Source organism: Humulus lupulus, chromosome 6, assembly GCF_963169125.1.
Source record: "Humulus lupulus chromosome 6, drHumLupu1.1, whole genome shotgun sequence".
Classification (NCBI taxonomy): domain Eukaryota; kingdom Viridiplantae; phylum Streptophyta; class Magnoliopsida; order Rosales; family Cannabaceae; genus Humulus; species Humulus lupulus.
The window spans coordinates 114471633-114481069 of record NC_084798.1 but is presented as its reverse complement, the minus strand read 5'-3'; the positions used below and the strand labels follow the sequence as shown (position 1 = coordinate 114481069).

General features: G+C 33.4%; 1 long non-coding RNA gene across 1 annotated transcript; it reads left to right on the top strand.

Annotated features, from left to right (window-relative positions):
- The first annotated feature begins 3583 nt into the window (after window positions 1-3583).
- On the top strand, window positions 3584-4162 carry LOC133782456 (uncharacterized). Its single transcript, XR_009870528.1, has 2 exons — window positions 3584-3719; window positions 3805-4162. It is a non-coding gene; the product is annotated as an uncharacterized LOC133782456 (long non-coding RNA).
- The last annotated feature ends 5275 nt before the right edge of the window (window positions 4163-9437 follow it).

The following is a 9437-nucleotide window of genomic DNA, read 5'->3' as shown; positions in this document are numbered from 1 at the left end:
GTGTCAAGCCTTCGTGTTCATCTCCATTGATTTACTTATGATTTTATGTAACTAGGGTTTTCTCATTTTGAAGGTCATCTCTTTCCCTTGATATAAGTTGTGATATTCTTTTATTGTGTAAATTGTGATTAATCCTCTTAAATTGCAATATTCTTGTTGTGTTTATAAGTCATAATCCCAACATGTTGGTATCAAATGCGTAAATCAAAGTGTACAACGAAAGGTGTTATAAAAACTTTTCTTTTAATATCGAGCTAGTATCAATATATATATACATTAAATTACGAACACTAAAGATGGATCCATACCTGTTGTAGCCTATAAAGAACCATTGTTATATTTTCGTAAAATAATAACGATCATCCAATCCATGTTGTCTGACTATGAGATCCACACCACGATATTCCAAGCCAATCCTCAACACACAAGGACGTGTGTGAGCACATTGAATGTATAGGAAAATTTTCTGACTCTAGATATTCTAACCACATGAGATCTAGAGTATTTGGAGAAGAGAAGCCTTTCTTTTTCTTGAGAAAAATGTATCGAAAATTTTCAGGCTTATGAAAACTTTTCTCTCAGATAACCTAGAAAAATATCTATATATAGTCTAGAATCTAAATAGAGTTAGGTTTTATTCATTCAATTTATATTTTAATCAAAAAAAAAAATACCAATTAAATAATTATTTAATAAAATAAAATATTCAAATTGTAACTGATACAATTGAACTATTCGAAATTGGTCCCAGACCCTAGGATTGTGCCAATCACTGTGCTAACTGGCGTGTAGCACATGTAGGGCTTCCCAAATTTTTCTCATTTATTTATTCAATTAATTAAGAAAAAATATTTATGTATTTTAAATAATATATATTATTTCCAATGTTCATAAATATTAGTCAAATTTAATCATATAAAACTTAAGTTTATTATCTTATAATAAGATTTTTCTCTTTCAATATTGATTAATTCAAACTAATTAATATTTCTTTAACAAATACAATATTAGTTTTTATATAAAACATACTAGCCAATTTAATTAATTAATTAATTACATATGATTATCATATAATTATATATTTTCCCTCAAATATTAATTCATTTACAATTTAGTCATTTCTCCTTTATTTTGTCAATTACACTCACACCCTAGAGTGTATTGTATAGAGGTGACTTGGGGATCATGGACCTATAATACTAAGCTTTAATGATCTAGATTATTAATTGAATAGTCTTATTTATTAATTCAATTATTATTTTACTATAAATATGGAATTGCGCTCTTAGTAATTATAGAATTATATTTACAAAAGTATCTCTTGTAGTCGATTGATATAATCACTTCATATAGTTTTGTCCTCCAATTATTTATTCATAAATTAGAGCTGGTGAAAATTATGGTCTTACCTGTCTAATTGCCTCTTGTTTCTCATTTATCATTAATTCACTAGTGAACAATTAATATAATCATATTATAAATTTGAGTTCAGTAACTATTCAGTTCTAGAATTAACCTTTAAGGGAACCAATATTTAATTCGTTAGGAAAGTTTTGATTCCATTGAATCTCCAAAATATAAGTCATTATCCTGTTATACAAACAAACATTTATAAGTGAATAAAAAGACTCAATAGACACAAATAGGAGTTCATGACTACTCAGGATTCAGACTGATCAACATTTGATTATTATTTTGATATGAATTAAATTGTTATGGAAAACTATAAGTTTATAAGGAAATTAATTCACATCGGTCCTGTGTTATATATAGTAGGGGAAAAGGTGGCAAAAGTATCCAAAGTTTTAAGTTTCTTGTGATTTAGTAGCCAATAATTTTTTAGTGGGAAAAGTACCAAATGTCACATTCCACGTGTATCTGTCAAAACCCATTATATCGATTCTGTTAAAAATTGCCTGGATATGTGGCACATTATAATTGATCCACTCCATAATTTTTTTACAAAGTTCATCTAAATTGAGTTTAAAATGGAAAAAATATATTTTGAGAATATAAAATAATATAAATTAATTTTAAAATTAAAAATAATTAAATAAATAAATTTAAATTTTGATTTTAAACTAAATGAAAAATCTAGTTGAGGAAAAAAATTAAAATAAAACAATACTCAAATTTAAACTAATAAATTCTTGAATCCATCAAATCCATTCAAATCTTAACCAATTTAAATAAAAATAAATTAATGTTCTTGAGTTCATCCAAGATGAACATAGATTAAAAAATAAAAAACTTCATCAACAAATCTAAAACCCACAACAAACATTCATCTATATTCAATTTCATACAGAAGTTAAAACATGAACAAAAACTATGAAAAATATGGACAAAACCTTGAAAAAAAATGGACACAATACCCATAAAAGAAACGGAAAAAGACCCATTCACTGATCCCCTACCCCTCGCCAAAATCTAGCCACCTTTTTTCCTCCATTCACCCGCTTCGGTGTCGACCCCATTGCGTCTGGAAGCACCAGACAGGATGTCGTCTTCGACCCTCGTAACCTAGCCTAGTCGCGAAGTTTGCCATCCATGGTTTTTTCCCAATCCTGTCTCAAACACAACTTCGATCTGGTGGTGCCCTACAGATCTGAGCAAGCCCAGAGGTCATCACCGCTTAGTCATTTCTAGGTATGCTGCTCGGCAGTGGCTATCATTTGACCAAAAATATGAAGAAGAAGTTTCAGATCTAAATGAGTGAAAAGGGTTTGTGCAAAATTGAGTTTAAGTTTTACAATTTTAATATAATTTTTTCTAATCCAGATTTTACTTCAAATTTTAATAGTTTAAATTAGCTTTTTTAATTTATTTAAATAATTTTTTATTTTTAAAATTAATTTTAAAAAAATTATATTTTAAAAATAAATTTAGATGAATTTAAAAAAAAATCAATTTGGCGCCTATATTTTGCCTGAATACTCGATCGGCCCCTATGTTTTGTTAAATGACAAAATAGACCATGTGTTTTGCAAAATAGAATAAAATGATATCCTGAACCCAATTTTGATTAAACAATTTTTTAATATGACAAAAATGCTCTCAAATTTTATCAAAACTATTATTTTAAAATATACTAAATTAATTTTAAACATTGTAATGAAATTTAAATTAAAAAAATATTTAATATTAAAACTTTAATTTTCATCCTAAACTTAATTATTTAACCAAAATCTTACATAAAACTTAATTAAAATAAAATTTAATAGAATTATAAGAAAAGATAAACCCTAATTTCCCTCTCTTCTCTCCCAATACCTTCACCCTATCTTCTTCTCCAGCAACGGCAACCCAACCATTTTTACTTCTCGGAGAGCCACCAATGCCTAGGAGGAGATAGAGGTAGAGGAAGCAACACATTCTTGTTCTTCATCTTCCTTTTCTTCTTCAGCTACCACTAATCTCGGGTGGACGAGGACAATAGATTTAAGGTGACGAGGAGGACATTAATTTGAGGTAGGTTGACGAGCATAAGGGACCTATGGATTACAGACGTCGTCTCCGACTCCGGCCAAATCAGCCTCTGCATTGATGGCCTCCAAACCCAAAATCAGATTGGCCTTCACCTCCAATGCCCTTCATCCTCATCCCTGGCTAGATCTACATTCGCCTTAGCGCCTTTGTCTCAAACCCAGACCCAATATCTGGTGCAAGTCGTCGCACGACATCTCAGCTAGCCTCATTTCTTGCTTTGGGTGGATCTGGTAATGGGCAGCAACTTTGAAGGTTTTTTTTTCTTTTTTCTTTCCGTTATAGTTCAATCCTGTAAATGACTTTTTTTTTCTTCAGATTAAATATCTTAGTCACGAGGATGACAACATCTATGCAATGAAATTAGGCGATAGATCCATTGGGTTTGGTTGGGGACAGATCTGGGGTCAAAACTGTTTTTTTTTATATAAAAAATTGGACATTTTGGTAGCTATAACTATTTGTTGATTATTGAGTTAGAGTTTAGATGAAAGGATTGAATTTTCATTTTTGTGACTTCTGGGTATAAATGTGGATTGTTTCAGTATGTTCATGAAGATATTGATGAACAAAAATATTCATCATTTTTGTCGATACAAATCTGTGTTTATTTTTGTTGTAAGTTTGATTGGTGGATGATAAAAATTTGGGTTTAATCTTATTTAGATTTTGCTTATATTTGAATTAATTAAATTTTATTTTAGTTTGTTTAGTAAAATTATGTTACTTGTTTTTAATTAATTAAAATATTTTTTTAATTTTATATAATATTTTTTTAATTTAATAATCTTATATTTTAAATTATTAAATAAACTAAATTATAATACGGGTATTTTTGTCATATTGAAAAATTATTTGACCAAAATATGGCTCATGGTACTATTTTGTTCCGTTTTGCAAAACACGATGTCCGAATTGTCATTTAACAAAACATAGGGGCCAATCAAGTATTCAGGCAAAATACAAGGGCAAAATTGGTATTTTATTATGAAGTGGAAAAATCATAATGTGCCACACATACATCCAGCCAGTTTTAAATAGAACTATTAGAGTGGGTACTAACGGATACACATGAAATGTGACATTGGATATTTTTCCACACAAAGAAAAGGTTGGGTACTAAATCACAAAAAATATAAACATTGGGTACTTTTTCCACCTTTTCCCCTATATAGAGTCTTTACTAAGATGTTTATCCATATCAGCAATTCGGATCTAGATCACTTGCATTAAAAATTCTTAGCCAACCATATTAACAACAATTAATTAAAGATTTCATACTTTAATATGTTGCTAACTATTATAATTATTATCTATGATCTTAATCCTCTTGTACTCGTACAAGATCATACTCATAAATTAATATGGAATTTTTTCATATTTATATTATTTATTCAAACAATAAATTAGATATTCAATTATATGAAAAATAACTTCTAGTAAATAATATGTATTTACACATGCTTTTAGGTTTGAGTCTTTTTATCTCCAACTCCTAAATTTAGCTGATACAAAGTTATATGATAGCACTTATTTTTCTGATTCAACTGTTTGATCTATGCTAGATTTATCATTCATAGACATTGATATGATAAGATCCTTCCATTTAGCAGCACATTTGGGGATGACATAGCTTTAAAGTTAAAGGAGAGATTCAAACGAGGATCAACCACAAGATAAATACTATATCTACTCAATTAATGAAAAATCTTCCCCTCACACTCTCGTCAAACTCTTCTATTCATAGGGATGATGAGATTTATCTGTTTCCTTCTAACATTGGATTCTAATTATGACATTTATATTGATTAGTTAAAATCATGTCACTAAATGAGTGGGAAAAGTTTAATTTTTCCACTCATTCATTTAAACATAACAAAAGGCATAGTTATGCTCAGTTTTATCGTTGACAAATAAAGTCCTCAACAAATTTAGTTTCATAAGGTTTTCCATAAGAACAATTCTAACTTTAGGTGGCACATGTAGAACCCAAAGTTTCTTAGACCATTGAGAATGCCTCTTCAAGAATCCACTTGCCCAAGGCCATGCAAGCAGATCAAATGCCAATAACCACTAAGAACATAGTACAATTTGGCGTCATCGTAGTGCCAAACAAGATGATTCAAAGTTGTCATGAGCGGCCAAGGTATGGAGAAAATAATTTCAGCTTCTTCTTTTTCTAAATCTTGGTTTACCAATGAGACATTGCAAGTCCCCATTAGGAAGCCTAAGAAAGTTCACAGTAACATTTTTAAGAAGGACCATTTGGGACAAATAATCCATGTATTAGAGTATATAGGATATTTGACCCATCGCCTCAAACCGCTAACCAAAAATCTCTCCCATAAAGAATACTCTTAGACCTGTGAACTCTAGCATTGCCTACAAAAAAGAACATAAAGGGTGAGAAAAGCTCTTAATAACCTGCGTAGCTAGAGATTCAAAAATTTAGCCTGGAGTTTTCAGGCTTGTTTATTCAATAAAGTTCTAATTAAAAAGGAACAAATGTATAAATCAAAGGCCATGATTGTTTTTATGCACAGTTTCTCCCAAGAACACATGTGAAGCTTCATTTTGGCATCACCCCACAAAAGGGAGCACAGAGTTTGTGATTCTTGTGTATGAGGGAAGTTGGGAGACGCAAAAGATTCATGGAATATGTACGGATCGAATGAACAACTATTTTAAAGAAACTTCTCTACCACCCATTGGAAAAAAGTTTGGACTTCCAACATAGCAACTTGTTCTAGATATAGCCCATTATGGATTGAAACATATTTTTCATAATTTTCTTCACAAAATAATGAAGGCCAAGATACTTCTCATGCCAAGCCACAATATTAATTACAAGAACATTTTCCATATTACCTTGCTCAAGATCAAGGACAAAAGCAAAAGATTGATTTTGAAAAAGTTCACCAATTACCCCCACACTAGCTATACCATCCATGAATTTCCTTAAAGTGAGCATAAGCTTCCAAAGAAGTTTAAGGAAAAAAAAAAAGTGTAACTGTAATGCCTTGGATAACCAAGACCGTTACATTGTGTATTTGAAACGGTGCAAGACTTGCTAATCAAATCATTTAAATAAAAATGTGTTCCTAAGGTCAACCATCAGGTCAGGGTTAAAAGATTTTGAACATAAACGATTAATTTTCATTAAAATGGACGTTTAATACATGGGATCCCAAAAAATAGGGTATAAGTGATAATTTACAACTCTCAAAAGTTGTATACATCCAAAAGTCACTCTAATGGCGAAATACAAATTTTAAGGCTCTGTCCCTGTACTTTCCCTCAACCGTGACGGACGAACAGTTGACAATGTACACCTCGCCCTCAGAGCTCTCCAACTCATGGCTGGTCCAGTTTCCCTTTGCCTTTACCTGCACCACATAGCACCCGTGAGCCAAGGCCCAACAAGAAAACCATAACAGCAAGCACATAAAAAAAACAGTTAAATATAATCAATTTTAACTCAAGCAGTTCAATCAGTTAACAGAATTCAAATATAAAACCAAACATTGGTAAACACTTCATCTCAAATACATATCAAAGTCAATTACGCAAATGCTTAGGGTTGGCATGCTTAGGCCGAGCCCTTCGTTTATCTGGCTGACCCCGGCTCGCTTAGGCTGAGCTGCGTTCAATATGTTTATCATCAGCCCCGACACCCTTAGGTCATTCATTCTCAGATGTCATATCAATAGTACAATCACACAGTACATGTATTCAATTATTGGGAACCACAATCCCATTCACAGCCACAAGGGTGCAGTCTTCTTACCTCGAATCCCGAGCGAAGAATACAGAACAGTCTCGAGCGCAATCCTCAGTCCTGAGCTTTGGCAATAGACCTAGTCACTGTATCAATGGGAATCATCATTTCTAAATCCAAATAAATAATTAGAAAATAATAGCTAGCCTTCGGGACCTCGATTTCTACTAAACCGGGTAGTAGAAATCGTCCCGAGCACTTAGGTTCGAATCCCCAGGCCTCCCCGAGCCTTAAACCCCATTTTCCCTTAATTTCCCATTTAGGGTCGTGACTTTCCCTTGAGGGTCGCGACCTGCCCCTAGGACAGATGCTCAATCCTCACTGATGGGGGGACATGGTCTGCAGCTTGCCCTCCTCCGAGTCTCAGTGATCCTGACGAACAGAGGCTCCCAGCCTCAAAATTTCATGCAGGCTGCGGCACCTGAAGAACAGCGCCACGACCCGAGCCCCCAAACCCAGAAAAATGACCTTTTCTCGGCATTTTCCCACGAGTCCAACCCCAAATTTTCATCTCAATCTAGCAGCCAAACCAAAATTTAAGCCCAGAATTCCCATCCCTTTGGTCTAAACAGTATACCTAACTCATAACCAATTTTTACTCTTATTCAACACTCCAATTCAACCCAAAACCAGCCAACAAAACTAAGCCTCGTGCAAACTCTAATCTTAATATGGTTCAATAGAATTTTCAACATGCTCAGTATGAATTTCTTACCTCAATTGAAGCTTAGACCCTCAGCAATACTCTAACCAATTCCAGCTTAGTTTCCTCCAAACTCCCGCTCAATTTCCCAGCTTAGTTTCCTTCAATTCTCCAAGTTTCATCTAAGTTATAGAGAGAGTGAGAGAGAGAACGTGTAGGAGGTGAGGAAGAGAATTCTGGTTTATCTCCTAAGTCTTTTGAGTATATCCTAACCCAACAAAAGATTGCTTTGCCCCTTTAAGCCTATTAGTCCTCTAATTGTCTCTAGGGGTAAAATGGTCATTCCGCTCCTAGTTCCCGCCGATTCCTCAAGTGTTCCTAATATTTACCAAGTAATCCCGTCGTGCCCAATTAATTACCATATACTTATTCAATGTCTAATAAATCCCTAGAATATCCTTTAAATTCTCAAAAATACCCCTAGACTCCCCCGAGCCTAGTATTTTAAACCCCGCTGTGACTATTTCGCTAATCCGCTCACTAGGATCGCCTCAAGCCATGTTCTGCAAATATATCCACATAATAATGTTTTCTCAACCATATATCACATAAAATCACATTTATGCCCTCAACGGCCAAAATTATAATTATACCCTTATAAGCTATAAAGGACCCACATGTATATCTAATACTCATAAACATGCATATAATATATTCAAATAATCATATTAATCATACATGCCACGTAGTCACACAGTTAACCAATTAAACACATATAACCAATTATGCCCTCCCGGCACACTAATCAATGCACTAAGCCCTATTAGCAATTTTGGGCCCTACTAATGCCCTACTCAAAAGTGTAAGTAAAGTAAAATAAAGGTTTAAGTACCAAAATTTTTGGTCAATAGGCTTAAACAAAAGTGTAATTAAAGTGAAATAAAGGTTTTCCTACAAAAAAAAAAGTAAAATAAAGGTTTAAGTGCCAAAATTTTTGGTAAAAAGGTTTAAAATTTTCATTGATATTATAAAAGGTTTACATGGGATCCCGAAAGGGTTAATTAAAACATTGTTGTCCGTGTTTTCACCAAATGACACATGGCATGCATTAAAGAGTAATTAAGTCTTCACGAAAGCTGATTAAGTCCACTGGATCTTGCTGGAGCTCCACGAAAGGAAAGCCTTGCCTACAATCACCATTAACCACCAATGGAGGACCATGTCCTCGTGGAAAAGCTACTTCCCAAGCATGTTGCTCCAACGTTAACAAGACAATCTCTTTTACTCATGTCCTCCAGGTCTGTGAGAATCATCCTCCGGACTTGGAGTAGAGCTACCAGGTGCCAAGCACAGTGATCTTGCACCTCACGCAGCCCTTTGACATTCATTGTTGCACAAATCGTGGTGTCGACTCAATACAAGCGACAAGAAGGATGTCTCACGACGCCGCCTGACATGGAAAAATGTGCAGCAACCCTCCTAACACTGTTAGGAGCATGTTACCCCATAAAGTAGTGGGCAAAAACCTCA